At 36.2% G+C, this 19,067-nt stretch overlaps 1 protein-coding gene across 1 annotated transcript in view; it reads left to right on the top strand.

Moving 5' to 3' along the window:
* The window catches only part of ZNF407 (zinc finger protein 407), a 335,252-nt gene that overhangs the window by 160,129 nt on the left and 156,056 nt on the right, over positions 1–19,067 (top strand). The gene's annotated exons all lie outside the window — the stretch shown is intronic.

The raw sequence follows: 19,067 nt of genomic DNA, 5'->3' as shown, positions 1-19,067 counted from the left end.
AAATGTGTTTTTTTACAAGACATTAAAATAATATCTTAAATTTCAGAAATTAATTTTGTGCCTGAGAAATTAGCTTCCTCCAGAGCTATTTTTTATATTTTTTTCCCTGCCATGTCCCTGTACTACCAGGCACTCTTAGGCACTGTGCTGCAATATTGTTATTGCTGGAGCTTCTCATGATCAGAGTGTGGTGTTATAATCATAACTTATTTGCTGGATGTAAATGGATAGTAGCTGAAACCAAATTTCTTTTCACCTGTATAATCAAAAAATATTATTTGGATTCCTAGAGGTGAAAGGAGGCAAGCTGAAACTTCATCTTTGAAGAGAAAATTTCAGAGGCACTTTGTCACTGTCATGTCGTGGTGCAGACATCTGTCAGACTCTATTACAAATCCAACTTTCTTATTCGATGAGTTACTCAATTTGCAAATTGAGACCTCTCTGCTTTGTTAAAAATTATCACTGCTCATCCGAAAACCCTAAGTGTTTAAAAGTATAAGATGACAGCTTGAACGCTTAGGGATGTGGACTCTCCTTATAAGGACAAATTACCTTTCTGGATGTCACATTTAAATGTTTGGCTGCCTATCATCTACAGGGAATTTAGCATGATAAATCTTTTTAGATCTCTGAGAGCTGAGGAATAGTAAGTGAAGTGCACGAAAGGTGTTTGAGGTTCAGGTTTTTTTGTGTGCATCTTTTACAGAGTAGTCTTCAATCGTCTCTGATTGCAAGTAACTGGAAGATATTGCTTGAGGTCATCTTCTTTATTCAAAGATTTGAAGCTGTTGTCTTCCTTTTTCATCTAAATAAGGAGTGAATTTTTTTTGTTTTGTTTTTACTAAATATATGTATTAGGCTATTTTCTATCATGAACCAGAGTGGATGAACCTAAAGATTAAAAGGTTAATTTTTCAGTTGTGTGACAAGCGTACAAAGGTATAATTGTGGGGTGGATCTGGCCCATCATTTCAGTATGCCATTTTGTAATTTCATTGTCAATCCAAGTAATATTTGCTATTCATAGGGGAATAAAGATATATGTGGCTTTTTATTATTTAAAAATGGGTGTTGATATGGATTCTCCTGTGGAAACAAAAAATACATTTTCTCATTCTCATTCCTTGGATTTGTGTGCATTTTGGCCTTGTTGTTGCATTTTTGTTGAGATAAATAATAAGTTTTAGTAGTATTGATATAATTCTTGGGGAATATATCCCATTTGTAGGTGCCATTCATCTGTGGGCATTCTGATTCTATCCAGTTTATTATGCACGTTTTATTTAGGAAGTAGGTTACTCTCGGTAGAAAGCAGCTTTGCTCTCCTGACATATACCACCAAAAATTCTAGAACCCATTGAGGGAAATAAAAGCCATATCTTCAGTTTTGCTTATTGCTACCTTTTTTAGTCTAGCTTCAAAACTGAAATTTTTTTCAAGGCATATTACTGTCTTCAGCTCTGGGCCAAGTGTGGTTTCTTCCTTCATGGTTTGAATAAAGAAGGAAAAGAAGCTGCTTTCACAGGCCTGGAATTTCCTTAGGTTTGGCTGTTACAGAAAAGAAGAGCACAATTGCTTCATTCTTTGGAGATCTCAGAGGTGCAACAGCTTTATTCTTTCAGTACCAGGGATTCTTCTCAGTTTTCTACCAAAATAATTTGTCTAGAGGTTGATAAAAGGTGAGAATGAGTTTGTTGATTGATGGTTGGTTGTTGCTTTTTTTTTTTAACCTCTGGGATGTTAAAGCCAGAATCTACTGGCCATAACACAGTGAGCTATTTCAGAGTTAACTGTAGGAAATAAAATTATTCTGGATCACAGAATTTGCCTATGAAGTCTTACAGGCAAAGCACAAATCTTTAGTTTGGAGAGGCCTCTACCTGCTCCTCCTATAGCAAGGTGTTGCTGAGACTGTTGTGCTGAGTGAAGGCCCATTGTGATGCGTGACAGATCATGAGGCAAGCACTGATGGTTACTGATGTACACACCACAGCTGCTCCATACCTTCTCCATAAGGACACCAAGTCTTTGGGAGTTTCAGAAGGTCTCCTGTATGGGATCCTATGCCCAGCCTGAGAAACAGTGTCTCAGATGGCATCAGCCCAGGCCTGTGCCCGAGGTCCTGATGTGAAGGGAGCTTCCCTTCTGGAGTCCCGTCACTTCTCTGGTTTTCTGAGAGGAGCCCTGGCAGGTTCTGGAAATAGTTGATGCTAGAAAGTGGAACGCATGAGAGGTTTGTGGCAAAATCCCAAGAGTCTGTGACTGAAAAAAGCTTCTGTGGTGGAGGAATGTATCTCAGCACAACTCAGGTGGGAGACTACGTGCAGGTGGGTGTTCAGGCCTGTCAGAGAGAAGCCTTCTTCTGCTGAAAGACTTAGGTCTTCCCAGGTAAGCCTGCTTCCAGATCTCTGGGTACTGTCACCTTTGACAAAGCAAGGAATGTCATTTCCTTGCTATGCTTACAGAATGCAAGCAAATGAAGCAATTCAATAGCACTGAAAAAGAAGCCAGAACAGGTTACTTTTGTTGATCATGGTAACTCCTTAAGAAAATCAGTACCGAAAAATTAAACAGTGAGAGGAATGAAGTGGCATTCCCAATACGTCGAGTCCCAGTCAGAGCATGTCACACAAGCTATAATTGCTTTTGTTTTGACAATACTGTCTGAAAACCAGAAGATTCAACTGTGACATTTTTCTTTACTGGAGCAGCAGCTTAGGAATATGAAGGTTATCACTGTACAGAAACAATGTCCACCTATCCTCCCTAAGTTATAATCTTTACAAATTTGTCTGCATACTACTCAAAATATAACTTTTCTTAGGTAGAACAGCATATGAGTGACAGAACTGAGACTGAGCCTATTTCCTGGCTGCCCTTTTAGTGTCCAGTCCAGTGAGGTACCCTCCTTCTCTGAAAATTATTTATATGTGTAATACTGCTTTCCCCTGTGAAATAGCATATTAGCTAGGAAAAAAAGCCCAAACCCCCAAATATTGCAGAAGTGGCCAAGTCTGTTCCCACTGCTTAGAAATGCAAACTGATATTAAAATGCATTTCCAGAAAACAGTGTTTTTGGAAGTACATTGTACCAACATCACCATCTTGTGACCTAGGCAGTGTGAGGAGTATTTGGTGCTGTGGAAGAATTAGAAGCATAAAAGACTGAAGATCCTGAAATACAGATGTCTAAGGGTACTGCATATTAGTGTATTCTGGAAAATCATGGAGTTAGATGTTTGAAAGCTAGAAAGCTATGACTTAAAATGAGGAGCAAAAGACATGCTAAGCCTGAAGAAGAGTGATGGAGAAGATACACAAAAGGAAAAAAAAGGGGAAACAAGTGCAATGAGAGGGGTAAGAAAACCAGTTTGCCCAGTGTAGCAGCAGGCTATTGAAGTGGGAGGAGGATAGGAGACCTGTGACCAAAGTACAAATATTATTTACTCAAGTCATCATAATTTTGACTTTTGAGATCCAAACTTCTTTTCAAGACTATTTTTCTCACATAGACAGAAGGGAAATTTCAGCTCTTTTGCAGAGATAAAATGCATATGTGTGATTTTTTCTCAAATGTGATTGCTCTTTGATGCTACAAACAAAAGCATATGTATGTTGTTTGGTTTTCATATATTTCTACACATATGCCATGGTTTTCTAAATTACTTTTCTATTGTCTAAACAAACGAGATTAGGTGGATAAGCTATCTTCTTCAGAATTATGATGTGAAAATTCTGTTTCAGCAAAAATGTATTATCCAAAGTCATATGCCTTTAATATCACAATTTTCCTGGACTCTTTGGTTTGGTTATTTTTTTTTACTTATAAAATAACATTAATTTGGTTTGTTTGGTTTAATTGAATGTATGTAGTATTGAAACTATTGCTTTAAAAAGTCTGGTTTTCCTTCTACAGTGTTCTACTAGCTTATTTCAGGGAAAAAATGCAAGCCTCTTTTTTTAAAGAAATAGATTTTATTTCAGTGTCTGTAAATTTTTTAACATATGCAGTTGAGTCAGCTGTGTGGAATATCATGGGCTTCAGTGGTTACACTAGTCTGAGGGGGGAAAATGATATCACAAGAATGGAAACAAATGTGTTCTCTCACTCTGATCATGAAGCTTTTAATTCCACACTTGGGGAAACAGCAGGATTTACTGGGGTCAGTTGTACTCCACTGGGATATGTATTATTAAAGTGTGTATATATGTGTGTGTAAGTGTTGCAGGGAAGAGTAGAAGGTCAGAACATACTTTGCAGTTTTATTACATTGCATTAGATTTACCTTTTAAAACTTACTTGTTCTCAAAATCAGATATAAAACATCCCTCCCCCCCAAGCACATGTATTTTCTTGATAAATATTTAAATATTTGAATTTACCCTTCATGTGCAGTATATATGGTTATTATGAGCAGGAATAGGAAAATAACCATGCAGGTTTTTTAATTTGAAAGTTCCTTTTGCTGTGTTTTTCTCCTGTTGAACCTAATGTATTTTAATTTTTATATTCAGTTTAGGAACTCATTTTTGTGACACCTCTCAAAGAACTTATCCTATGGTGCCTACATGTTTATTTGTGTGTGACACATGACCTGGATTTCCTTTCCTAATTTTTTTCTATTGCAAACATGCCAACGTCTGGAAACAGGGCCTGTTGGGATGCTGTAGGTTCAGAGACAGTGCAAGCACCCACAGCAGGATTACCTTGCAATATCTTTGGCAGAAGGGGGCTCTCAGGACCTACTGCTCAGGTTTGGGGTGGGGGAGGAGGGGGCAAATGTTTCTGCAAAGGCTCTTCTGGGATGCACTGGGCACCAGCCTACTATATGCTTGCAGTGGAATCAGCAAAACACAGAAATTACTTAAAAACAACTTTTATACAGTCACATTCTCCTCTTATCTTGTGCTTTGTTCTTGAAGGTGATACCAAAAGGGACAGCTTGTGTGCACTGAAATTCAGAGGTTGTTAAAATAATTCAATACTTAGAATAACGTCTTTGAACATAAAGCTGTATACTCCCAGCTCGCAAAAATGTGAGACTGCTCTCAAACATCATTCTTTCACCTTCACCAGTACATTAGAAAATGTAATATGAAGCATCTACTGCAGTTATATTTAAATTTTCTTTCTATTTTTATTTAGATTGATATGCGAGGAACATAATAAGTTTAATGCACATATTAATTAAAGCTGGACAAAGTTGAAAGAAAAATGTAATATATACAAGATACATAAATGGCAGAAGGATCCATCTGTTCTGTCCATATCCTATGTTCTTCATTCTGCCTGCAGGACTTGAGCCACAAAAGGAAATTATAACGGAATATTTTTTTAAATTTTAAGGTTTTTTCCTACTTCCTGAGCAATTTACACTGATTGGATTGCAGCCTGAAATTTCCATTTTAGCTGCTGTTGCTTTGAGTAAAACAATTACTTTTTATTAAAAATGTCAATTCAAATGATTATTTAAATCTGGCTTAAAAAAAAAAAAAAAAAGAGAAAACTCGTTGCTTCTTGCTGTTGTTTTGCATGGGATTCTGTGCTATGGAAACTGGCCGTAATTTTATTGAATTGATTTAATTGGTATTAATGAAAATTACATGTGTGTGTAAAGGGAGGATACAATTCCTTTAGGGCCTTAAATTGTCCTGAAGCACATGTGCAATTTCCATTACTCTTAATGAGAGTTGCATTTTTCTCAGCAGTGAGAATGAATTCCTTGGGACCAGCTTGTGGATGACCTTTGTGGAAGTGGTAGCATAATACTTTTTTGGCATGAGCATTTGCAGTGCTCAGAATGGGGGTCAGGGTCATGACCCAGGGAACAGGCAGGACAGCACCCCAGTTCCTTCTCCCCTTCACCCAGCTCTGCACTGGCAGCTTGCAGCGCTCACTGTCATTCTTTAAGTGCACTGTTTCCCATTCCTGAGCTCTTGTAAGGATTTTAGGAACTCTAATCTAAAGGAAAACCATGGTTAGGCTCCTCATCTTTTAGAAACTACTGGTGAGCTCTTCATCTGTATGAAACTGCAATTCCAGAACAAGTTCTTTTCATTTTTAAAACATTTTCCTTTTATTTTGAGCATGTTGGCAGTTACAGTGGATTGTAACAGCAAACATAGAAAGAAGTAACCCGGTGTATGAACCTTGGGGTAAAGATAATGAGGCTCTTTGTGCCCTTCCTATGTGCTCATCATCAAATTTGTGTTACATAAAATGCTTTTAGGTGTAGATCTTTATAGCTCTAGATATAGGTACTTTTATGAAACTGATATCACTACATGACATTGTTAATTTAGTCAGAGTAATCAGTCTGGTCACAGTAAGTTAGTCCAGTTGCTGTAAATAGTTCAGTATTTTTCTTTTGGTCTTCATTACAGAGACATGTAACTTGCGTGCATCACAGGTGTGAAATAAAATAGGAGATTTTAGCTTCTTTTACCATAAATTAAAAAATGGGATTGAAGAAAGTAATGTAATCCATTATTATGACAATTCTGGTGAATTTGGTTTGTGAAATCAGTGTTTTGATTTGACCTTTAGGTACTATCCTGTCATTTATAAAAAAAAAAAGAAATGGTTATGAAGTATATAAAGGCTGATAAACATGATGATAAAGGGGAAAGTTTTTTTAATAACTTCTTTTGTTGACCATAATTTTTTGGTTTTGGCAGCATATATTCTGTGCCGATGGATCTAAGCATAATTTAATCACAAAGGCTGCATTTCTAACTCTTCCTGCTAATTTCACAGTTTATGGAAATGTATTCCTTTTGCAGTAATATGCACACTGAAGTATCAGTATGTAGGGACAATAGAATGAGTTGAGGGATTTACTGATTTAGTCTGAAATACATTTTTTTGTAGCATTTATGCAATAGAAGTTAGTATAGCATTAGAATTTCAGTCAGTCCAACCATTGGCAGTGATTTATAACCAGAGTCTTAAATGAAATTGGGAATTAGGGGAGAAACATTATTTTCTAGTCAAGTCAAGCAGCTGTTTTGTGAACTAGGGGTATTTCTTCTTGACTTACACCCGGTCTGTGCGATCAAGAACTCCAGTCTGAAAGAGCTTATAATTTTAGCAGTAATTGCCGTTTAAATTCCATCCATACCAGTAAAAATGATGAGAGGAAAATGGAAGATAAACAGATGTTCTGCCAGTGTAGAGCCTAGCAGATCCTCAGACCACATGTAAGGCACCAGAAGTTCTTCCCAAGGGGCATTCAAGAGTGACATCTTTTCTTGTATGTTTTTTATTCTGTGGTGCTGTATTAAAGTGTTTGCCTGTCTCACCAGTAAGCGATGAGGGCATTCCTTTGCCCTGTGTGCATAATGAATACCAGTTATTTCAACTGTTTTTACCACTCTGCTGCAAGCTGAGGAACTTTGCTGGAGAGCAGCTGTGTTAGTCCTCTTCCTCACTGGCAGTATTGCTTCCACTGTGGCAATGGAGCTGCCTGGGTGCAGAGTGGCAGAGCTGCCACTTTGCACCAGTGCTGATGCCCATCTGAATCCCTTCTGCATCCCTCCTGTGTCTGCTCCCTGCATATGCAGGGAGCAAGGCATGAGCAGAGAATGGCTGAATTCTTACACTCCTCGTGAGAATTTGGATGGAATTAATAATTTCTCTGCCAACATAAAGCAGAAAAGGAAGAGATTAGCAGTTATGCAGTCTAAACTGTGGACAGATTCAGAACAAATATCACAGAAGGAATGACTTAAGGAAGTATGACAGTGTGATCAATATACAGGGTGGGCTTTCCAAAGGCAGATCTTTCTCATCTGCCTTGATACCTCTTTGTAGAAGGCTTGTTTGATACTTCTTTCTGCTGACAAGGAAATTTTTTATGGTCAGACATTGCATAAACTTTAAACGAAGTTCCACTTGACAGTTGATTCAGTTAGGGATTAGTGCAGCCACTCTGAGATAGTAAGGCTTTAGTTAAAGGGATAATAACAAAAGGTTATCATTAAAAAGCAGTGGTGAGGCAAATTATAGAGATGAAATTCCACAAAGAATAATTTTAGCACCACTTTTACTAATGTTTATTTTTCAGTATATTCCAGGAATACTCCTTTGGAGTTTGTTGTTAACATGACCTATAGGGGTATTGTAAAATGCAAAACAGATTATCAGGTAGTAAAAGCTGGATGTCTTTTATAATAGGAATAACAGTAATGGGATGAGATCTAATAGGAGCAGCAAGATCATGCAAAGAGTGATTAATATTACTTTCACTATAATATCAAAGGCTTATTCATTGGAAATAAGTGTAAAATGATATGATAATTTTTATCTGGTCACCAGACTAAAAGCTTCATGTGATCTTCAGGTATTAGAAAATGAATAATGGCAGATTCAGGGTGAACCAACAAAAATACTTGCAGCAAAGGGATGTGGAACTATTAATACCATAGAAGTTTGGCTGAGTGAGATGTTTCCATATAGAATAGTGTCTGCATTTCTGGGTGAAGCAGAAGATGTGAACAGAGGTCTCCTAAGAGAAAAGGTTAGAATAATATGACTGAAAATGATGATGACTTGTTTTCGTGTTACTCTTGAAAGATGGATAAGTTGGAGGAAGAAAAAAGTGGCCATGAATGAAGACACAAAGATTTTTAGGTATTTGGAAGATTGAGACTTTGGAACAGCCTACCTGTAGAAGCAGTGGAAACAAAGCATGAAGTTCAGATTCAGTTGTGCAATGCATGTGACAGAACCTGATACAAGAAAATCCTTGGGCATTTTGCTGCAGACATTGCCAGATGCCCTGTAGTGATTGCAGTGAGAATCAAGTATCAATGCCCACTAAGCAGAATTTCAAGTGTGTTCATACAGGTGAGCCAAAGCTGCAGTCTGTTGTTTCTTCAACGTAATATAATTCTGCTGTTTGGGGTTTATGAAGAGAAAGGGTCGGTGTCTTAGAAAGCAAGTGAGCCTAAAAGCATTCATCAGAAGTAGTTCAGGAAAATAAGTTATGTGACATTGAGCCAGAGGAATTACCCTCTCGAAGTCACGGAATAGAAAGTAAATGAAGATTGACAGCAAGAGGCAGTACTTAATGATACCAATATTCAAAATTGAAAAAAATATGCTGACAGGTAAGCTTAACTTAGTAAAATTATGCAAGCTGTTTATGAGACAAATTTATAGGTGCTGCGTATAATGGAAATTAAAACTAGTGAACAGAGTATGAATCTGATTATACTAAATTTGTAGGTTTTGCAGTTATGAATAGGTAAAGAAACAATATTAAGTGATCCAGAGGTAAGAGAAAATATGCACAGGGTGGAAAATCAAGTTTTCTTAAAAAAACATGAATGGATAGATGTATGAAAAAGTAGTCTGAAATACGAATATCAGAAACATTCAGTGTTGGAGAGACTCATGAAACAGCATAACCTCAGAATGCTTTTTGCTAGCATTTGCAGTTGCCATGTAGTTGACAAAAGTCGAAGTATGCATCCAGACATGCACTAAGCACAATTTACTGAGAAAGCATTGTTTAAACATCCCTTCCTACTTTTGTTCATGTGTGGGTAACAGAAGGTGTGTTCAGTAGAGGCAATTATTACTGTAATGTATTTGATAAATAGAAGAGAAATATTTATTTAGATATGGACAGTTGGAACAAAGACAGCTTGTCAGGTGCTGACACTGACAGCTTAGAAGCATTTGAAAATAGAGTACTTGAATAAGGGTGAGAATATGTCAATTTCCAATAAAATAGAGGAGAATTAAGGAAAATTAAAACTGAATGTAAGAGTTCAGTATTCATTTTCATTAATAGTCAATTTAGTGAATGTGTGGCGACAGCAAGAAGAATACTTCACTAAAGTCTGCAAAATACTTTCACTTGTGCCCTTTTTTCATTAATTCAAAAATTTCCAAAAAAACTTTCTTTGTGTACTGAAATATTTCAGGCTTGGTTTCTGCTAGCAGTTTGAGTAAGATCAATTCTACCACTTAACAGAGAGAGAAAATTAGTGTTCCTATTTCAGAGTGAGTCATACATCTTTGATCAGGACTTTGGTTTGTTGAGTTTTTTTTCTTTTCAAAAGCATCTCAGACTTTGGCTTTTAATATATTAACACAGCCCATTAAGGACCAAATTGTCAGATGGAAAATCTGTGTAGTCCATTCAAAAAATCACTTCAGGATCTCTACAAGGAAGTCTATTACTACTTAACAGCTTGCCTGATCCTACCTCTGAACCATTGCAATATGAAAATTTTTTTCACCTGCACTTTCTGACCAGAGCTGGCACTACAGCTGTATTACAACATCTGCTTATTTCAGTGCTCTAAAATGTTGTCTGTGATTTTGTTATCAGCAACAGAATAAGATGGCCATGCTTAAATAGAGGAGATAAGGGGATATCCTGTGGCAACACTGATCAATTTATTAATTATTAATATAAATTATTACCTTGTGTAACACATACATTTGCTGAGACTATTTCTAATTTTATTTTGTACTTTCATTCTATGTCACTGCACATTTTGTTACAAGGATAATGAAATCCCCATGTGAATAAGAACGATGCTCTGATTAGAAGTTACTTGGTTAAACTGTTTCACCAGAAAAAATAATGAAAAGGCTTGATGTTGTGATTTGAACAGTTCCCCAAACCTGTACTTAGCTTCTGTCTTTTCTTTGGGTGCCACACATCCTCTTCATAACAGCAGTGATTTGTGGTTAATTTCTGATAAGGGTGTCTGCACTTCACTTTTATGGTGTGGGAGGAATATCCGGATATCCCAAGAAACATGATGAGCAGGCTAGGACTGACCCTAGGAGCATAATAAATGTATTATGGCATTGAGTCCCTGTGTATGGGTTGCTGAACTTCCTCTTGGGAGAAGATGATGTTCAGAAGAGGCTTGTAGCTTCTTGAGTTGTCTTTGCATGTTGTGTATGGCCTGCAAACAGCGTGGACTCTCTGAGTCATGAGTCTCCACTGAGATGTATCTCTATTGCAGTCAGAAAAAACTTACTCTGTTTTTGCTGTTCTGTAGCATCATTCCCACATTATTTCTCAGACCTTCAAATGCTGCTGTGTATCACATCCATAATGCCTAATGGCATTACTGTGTCTCATTTTGGGAACCCATCCCTGCCTAGTTTATGTTTAATTCTTGGAGAAGTTTTGGGGGAGCTAATTTTTCAAGCAGATAAGCTGGTCTGTGGGTGTTAGGTCTGAGTGTGCTGAGTAGTTGTCAATAGGAGAAATGATTGCTGTGCTCAGAGCCATGGGGGCTGGTCAGTGCCTGACTAAATCCCTCAAGAGCTGAAAGAAAGTAGAAGAACTAGAGAGGAACAAATCATCTATGCCCAAGGACAAAGGTGTGGGAAAACAGCAGTGTTTTTTTGGAGAGATTTGCAACATTTCCTTCTTATACATAGGAAGAACCTTCCTAAGGGGCTGCATGAAGCTTTCCTTTGGAAACATTTTGCAGTGCAGCATTTATTAACTTTGCCTGCCAGCTCTTAAGTTATTTTGACAAAAGCTTTATTACAATTTAAAAATAAGCCTGTACATAATGGTCCAAAACTTGTACCCAGTTACATGAGTTACTATTTATTCCTTGACTTCAATCAGCAAATGAAAGCAAAATGTACTCCTTAATGTTGAAAAAGAAGCAGTATTAATAGCAAGAATTATTTTGTTTGGTAAGGATGATACAGCCAGATTTTAAATTGTATTGGTTATTCTCTAGAACATGTTCTATATGACATTAGTTTGAAAGAAATTGTATCACTGCCAGCACTTGAAAGACCAACAGGAAGCAGCTCCTGCAACAAGGCTCTTGTATATTCATCAGCTGCTGTATATTACATACTCCAAATTGCATGAAAAAATGGAGATCTCTGATAACACACATTTTGAAGAGGGATTTACATTTAATAAATGTTTACAAGTATTTTCATAAACTCAGCTTATGACAGTGTTGGCTTCATGTGATTGATTACTCAAATGTTGCCTTTCCTCAAATATAGATTGTGCAGTTGTCTCTAGGAGTTATTTATATTTCCTAGTATTTATGATCTGCAAGGCAGCTCAGTTATTAACATTAGTTATAGCTATTTCTGTAGATATTTATCTGAACCACAAGTTTTTGACACATTTCTTTTTCTTTAACAAGCAAAGCATATCTACAGCTATAAAAATGTTCTCTGATACAGAAAAATATATGTACAATACACCTATTACCTAGAAATACTCTAGTGAGGGTGCAGTTTTGATTTCCAGTAGAGAAAAGTGTAATATGCAAACAAAATGCCACTGTAGGAATATTGAAGAAAATTTAATTTTGTTTCTTTTTCCTCTGATTAGAGACTTTTTTTTCTTACAGATAGTCTTTGCGCTTCTCGATACCTTACTCTCTTCTTTGGGGTGGCAGATTATTGACAAGCATCTTGCTGAAAATAATTTAGTCTGAAGTAAAATTTTCAATTTATGATTGAGCTTGCCTGTTTTGAATTAAGTCACTTACTTGCACAGTAGGTGTATGCACAATATGATAGTTCAGATTTAAAAAATAGTGATGCATTAAAAAATAGTGAGAAATTCTAGCTAAAAGTCAAGCCTCACCTGAATGTGACACAAGGGCGATGTGCAGTGATCAGGGTGTGGTGTGCAGCAATTGGTCCCAGTGACCAAGATTAATGAAACTCACATGGGTTTTAATTAGTGCAGCTGCAGTCATCAATTATCTAGAGAACACAAATATTGTTATATTTTGGGAGATTCTTGATTTATTTTATTCCACTGGCCAGTAGATTTAGATGAATGAGTTCTCATCATAAACATTCTGAGAAAAACTGCCTGAGGCCGTGGTTTATTATTTAGGACACAATCAGTAAGACTGAGCGCTACTGAAGAAAACATTGTAAACTGGTCTCAGTATTAATTTGGAAAATTTGCTGAAATGTGTGGCCTTGTATGGGTCGTCAGAAACATTAGAGCATCTCAAACAAAATACAGAACAATCTGTCAGGCGGGGAATGTGCAAGGATTATTGTCCAGCAGCTGATCCATAACAGAATGTCAGTGCATGTACACTTAAAGCAAGTATCAACAACATTTAATTTGACACATAATGTGGTCTTCTTTTATTATCCTTTAAGTGCATGTCTTAGAACACTGAAGACTGGACAAGTAAGTAGGGGGAAAAGAGCTGAAACATGACAACCCTTCGCAAGTCTGAGAAAAATTGCAATCTAGAGCTTTTCAGAGGTATATGCATTTTCAAGATGCAAGGAAAAAGAATGGGAGGAAGAAGGAAACATGATTAAAAATTCCTTACTATAATTTAATCTGAAAATGTGTCTTCTCTTAATGTGGTCTGAAACCTGTGTACAAACACTTAAAAATAAATTAATATGAGTGCTAAATACCAGGAGCAACATCTGCATCTGTCATTTAAATTAAGAAAAGGACACCACTATAGACACAAAGATTTTTCAAAAAGTTAAATGGTAGTTTGCCTGCATGTACTTTTTTCTTGAATGTTTTGCTATAATTTGCATGTACTATTCTCATCCATGGAAAACAAGTTAGGTGCACAATGCTGCTCTAATCCCTGCTCTTATTTTTCACCCAACCAAACTGCTTAACAAGGCAATGCTTAAATATGTACAAGAACATTAAAATTCATTTACTCAGAACAGAAGAATGGTTCAAACCATTACACTTCCATGACCTAATTCAGAGCCTTTTTTTCCCCTGTTTTCATCCTTTCCTCTTTCTTCTTATTTCCTCCTGTTGAAATTATTAGCTGAATTCCAGGTCAATGTAATTCTAGAGAAGTTTATTACTTTTGTTGGGGCATAGCCCGTTGTCCCTAGAAAGGAAAGATGTTTACATACTGCCAGCATACTGGAGTGGAGCCTGTCTTGTTACCCAGCCTTGCACAGTAGGGCACATGTATCTGATGTCCTTATTTCTCACTGGTAGCTGTCACACTGACAATTGGAAAATGCTGTAATTTCCTTAGTTTGCATTATTTTTATATCCCCTATTGTTTTTACACATGACCTTTACCTCTCCATTCTCCAATTAGCAGAGTGAAAGCCATTGTTCATTGAGCAGAGGTATTTGTGCCCAAGGGAGCAAAATTTATTTTCTGTATGTGCTGTTGTGGGTGGTGAGGATTCTTTAATACTAAAGAAATAAACCTTCATCTTAACCTTTGTTTGATTCAGACATTATTGAATTTGGGCAGGAACTTCCATCAGCTTGTGAATAATTGCTGTACCAGCAGTCATAGAATGTTTATATAAATGGTTATGAATTGTGTGGGCCCTTTATAAAATATGCAATGGTTAACTAATTCAACTGAAGACTTCTCCTAGTTTTTTCCATTTTCTTTGAATCTGCATTTCCTAGCTAATACAGAGACTGGGCAATCATTATAATTGCGTCAGTTGTATTAGTTAAAGCAGATAAGAAATTAGAGAAAATGCAGTCATCTCAGAAAACAGTTCAGAATCAGAAATGTAAATCAACACACAGCATTGTAGTTATCATGGAATAATGAATCCAGACAATTTAAGGTTAAAATCTCCTAGAAGGACTGATCTTTTAGTTTTGTGGTCAAAATACATTATTTCAATGTTGATACAAACTATTGTCCTTGTGCTACTCTTTGTTCCCTTCATATCAGTGATGTACTCCAGCAATATCATGGGACTGATCGTATAATGTATAGAATAAGTTTGAAAAACTATTATTTAGTTGCTCAATTTTCAAAAAATGATAGTTAAACAGTTCAAAAACCACTTTGCTAGTATATGATTTACTACCAAAACATTGCCTTTTGGAGATACCTCATCTTTTGGAGATACCACATGCAAATTTAAAGCCTGATATGAAAACCATAATTTTGAAGATATGTAATTTTTCTAGTTATTGAACAGAAATAAGTGTTTATGCCATTGTAATCAGAGCTCCTAATAGTTAAAGTTATTGCCAGTTCAAAGCTTTGCTTTGTTTTTGTTTAAGATTGTATGAACCCTTTTGGTCACTAATTGGATTTTTCATATTGAAAATACTAAGTGCTTTTGTAGCTCTGTTGTTGATAAAGTATTAATTTATTATTAAGAAAGTCAAGTCCTAATTTGTTAATAAAATATCTGCTATTAGTTGTTTAGTAAAGTAGAAATACTGGTTTAATCAATATAATTAATACCTCTTGTATTAGTATGTAATTACTTAGTGATTTGATCTGACTTGTAGTTACCTGTTACTAAAATATCTAGTAGTACTTCTATGCAGGTAAGAATGTCAGGAAGTTTTAGCTGATTTGCCAGCTTATCCCTTGGCCCAGGAGTATGTATGCAGGCAACATTATCCTGCTCATTTGTGAGAGCTGCAGTAAAGGTAGGTTCTCTCACACAGCTTCACATTTGCGATAACCAATTTTTTGAAATAAAGAGTTTGCTCACTTGTTTCACTCATATTGTTATGACAGCTGTATTCCAAATCTCTTTTTGGATTTTGTGTCAGTCTCCCTAGGTGAATTTTAAAAGACATCATTAATAGGTGATTGTCAGTGACAAGACTAAAGCTGTTATCAAGAAGGAGCTTCTCATGCTAGCCAAGTGACAATACTGCTGCTTAGACTGTCTTCCTCAGATGTTTTTATTTCAGGGACATGCACAAAACCAAGTAGTTTTATCAGTTGTTCTGTTGGGTTCTGCTCTGTGATCTGAGCAAAAATTGGGTGGAGCACATAGATTGTGCTCTGTGCATTGCCCTACTCTTGTTCCTAACCTTTGCCTTAGATCAATGTTTGGATAGGGCATACTAAGCCCCCTATGGCTGTGTGCACTAAAGCAACCAACTCCAAGCTACCAACTTTCTGGTTTAACATTTTTAGTGGCTGCTTTCTATGTCAATCTTCTCTGCTGTCCTTTGACCAAGTTTGTTAAATTCCACACTTGCTTCAACCATCCACACTTGTAGAAATTTATGGAAATGGCCTAGATTTCAGATAGACTTGAGCACAATCATTTTATACTTGCTCCACAAAAAATATGATTAATTTTTTTTTTTATGATCAACTATCCTTAACAACTGTTAGTGATTATACAAAACAATACTATCATGTCCATAGCAATATTGTTTTCAAAATGGAGTCATAAAATTCTGGGGATTCCCACATATATTAAAATAGCTAGTATTTAGTCATTCTAAAGTTTCATAGCCTTGTCACCTTGCAGTCATCCAATATTTTAACTGATACTTGATTTTTTTTTTCTTCTATTTGTTCTTCTCACTGGCTGCTCTATATAGTACCTTGTCTAATACAGTCCTGTTTTAATTTTAACAAGCTTATTTTTGATGATGCTATATGATACTGAACTATATATTTTTAGGGTTTTTTTTTCCCTGGTCAGGTCAGTTTGTAAGTAAAATTATACCTTATTGCTATATTTAAAATAAATAGTATCCAGTAAGATATTCAAACTTTATGGTCAGCTTGGCAAAAAATGTGTCTACTTAATGACTTTCTTATAGAATGTTTTCAATAAAATATAATTTTCTGATGTAGCCTCTTAAATCCTAATTAAACTATTTTCATGTTACCTTGTATAACAAAAATAGTACACCTTATGCTGCTATTTCAAATATTATAGCTTGATGTGATGTTGCTTTTATTATGGATTCATACTTCTAAAAAGCATGGAAGGTAAAAGGAAGTTACAGTGTAACTTCATGGGTTGGTTCTGATTAGCTAGTTATTTTAATTACTTCATCTCTGTCTGTAGCTTGGAAAAGAGAATTCTTACAATTATTTAACTCTAAATTGTGGCCAGATTTTATTCAGTATGAAGATACATGTTTTTTCTGTCTTTGGGGGCTTTTGGTAGTCACAGATAATTCTTGCACAGCAGTCTGGAAAACTGTCAATATTATGCTTTCATATAACCGATATATATATATATATATATATATATATATATAAAACCTATAACCCAGGAAGAAATAAACCCAAAAAAATAGAGTGCAAACCCCAAACTTACAATTCAGCATCAATTATGTCTATGTGGTGCGAGAGGACATTGCAAGCCATCTACCAGATGAACCTCTTGTCTCTAATGGTTTGCATCTGCCTACAAGATCCTCCTGACTTTAGTTTAGCTTTGGCTACCTGTGGATTACTGTTCTGTGTTCATGGGTTTTCTGCAGGAAAATACAAAAAACTATAAATAGAAGAGTACAAGTTGCTTATTTTTGCCATTTGGGGGCAAGGAATAAGTTTTCTGTCTGGCCATTCACTCATTTCCTTTTAGTAACCTGTCTTAATTTATATATGAAGAACTGCTGGAGGAACAATGTTCATTTGAGCATATGCATGTGGCAATATGTTCCACAGAGTTGTTCATCTCTTTGCAATATACAGTATCTTTTCCAATGTCATGCTACCCTTCTGCTCTCAAGTTTTGTGCTTGTGGAATCTAATTGTTGTGGTGGGTCATTGCTACAAAAAGTTTAAAAGGGATAATGTTTGGATAATGATGGGATAATGATGGTTTTTAAATTTTAAGAAAAGGACTTAAACTTTTTAAAACTTGAATATTTGTAAAATAATGGGAACCAATGTACTTTAGCTCTGTCTTACAGAGCATAGTGCCTGGGCTTATGCATTGTGTTCAGTTGAAAACTTACTCTGGTTTTGCCATTTTTATATTTTTCATCTGGTATGTGATTTCACAGAAAGAAGTATTTGCTGAGTTTTCTCAAAGCGGTGCAGTAAAATGATTTTTTAACCTGTAGCCATGTTAGCTTTAGAAGTCAACATTAGAAATGTTGTAAGATATGCAGGGTCTGATGTAGTCAATACTTTGGAGGAAGAATTTGTAGAAAAATTAAAGCATCTTTTATAAATAGCAGTATTGTTTTAGGTTTAATTATTCCTTAACTTACTGGACACAATCAGTACACTGGCTTTGTCTTCAAGCAATTGGTCATCTTGATTTCAGGCCGGATGCTAGGGCCAGCAGTGCTCTGACATATTTAAGTGAGAGAAATAAGGGTGGGTTTTTTTAAGCTCTGCTTCCTGAATCCAGTAGGGCAAAATATGAAGCTGCCATCTCTTTGCAGAAGAATTAGATGGATGGAGGTTGTTAGAACCACAGCATATCAGGTGCTAGAATCTTTGAAACAGCCTTTGTGGTGGAGCTGGTAGTGAATGCTGCAACACATAAATTTGTCTTTATGGGGGGCTACTTTTCATGATTTTGTGATTAAAAGCAGTGCTTTATGCTTCTTTTTCATTACAAGAATATGACAGAGAGATTGAAATAGAACTGGAAGATGAATGCACCCAAGTTCTTACTCTGTATCCAGCTGTGGTTCTTGGAAATTTCAGGTCACTGTGGTAGAAAGCAAGTACAAAGGCACTGGGACACGTGCAGTTGTAAAGTTATTCTAAAACAAATACCTTAGTTCATGAAAAAAAGAGCATTTAATCACTTCTCCCTCAGCCATTTCTCTTATCTGGCAAGGACATTTGGTTGGTACACATGGAGGATTCAGAATTGCTTCATTTCCCAGAGTGTGGAGATTGCTTTGTTAGAAACTTGATATCAGGAATTTTGTTGCATGGCTCAAAGTGTATTCTCTACCCCCAGCACTACCTAGTGTACCTTGTTCGCTCACCTCCCAAAGCTTACAGCACAGACATTGTCACAGGACAGAAGGAGGCTTGTGCCAGCTGCAGAGGAGGACTACTTGGTGTCTTGTATCTGAGCACTTACATCATTGTTACCCTGTTGCACACTAAAATCAGCCCATCACAATCAGTTTTAATGTTACTGTTGGGTTTTTTTTCCTTATTTCAACTGCGTTAAGACAAATTAGTGCCCAAATGGAGGCCAAACACATGTGCTTGCATTTACGTTCTTCACTTCAGATGAATAACGTTCTTGCTAAAATCAGCTTGGTTTGTAATTGGAGATAAGTAGCTGTCTATAAAACTGAACTCAAATAGAAACCAGTGCTTGATATTCAGAGTGTTAAATTCACAATCAAATAACTGAGATA

This window comes from Parus major, chromosome 2, assembly GCF_001522545.3.
Source record: "Parus major isolate Abel chromosome 2, Parus_major1.1, whole genome shotgun sequence".
In the NCBI taxonomy this organism is placed as follows: domain Eukaryota; kingdom Metazoa; phylum Chordata; class Aves; order Passeriformes; family Paridae; genus Parus; species Parus major.
Note: the sequence above shows the minus strand (reverse complement) of the source record. Positions and strands in the feature narration are given on the sequence as shown.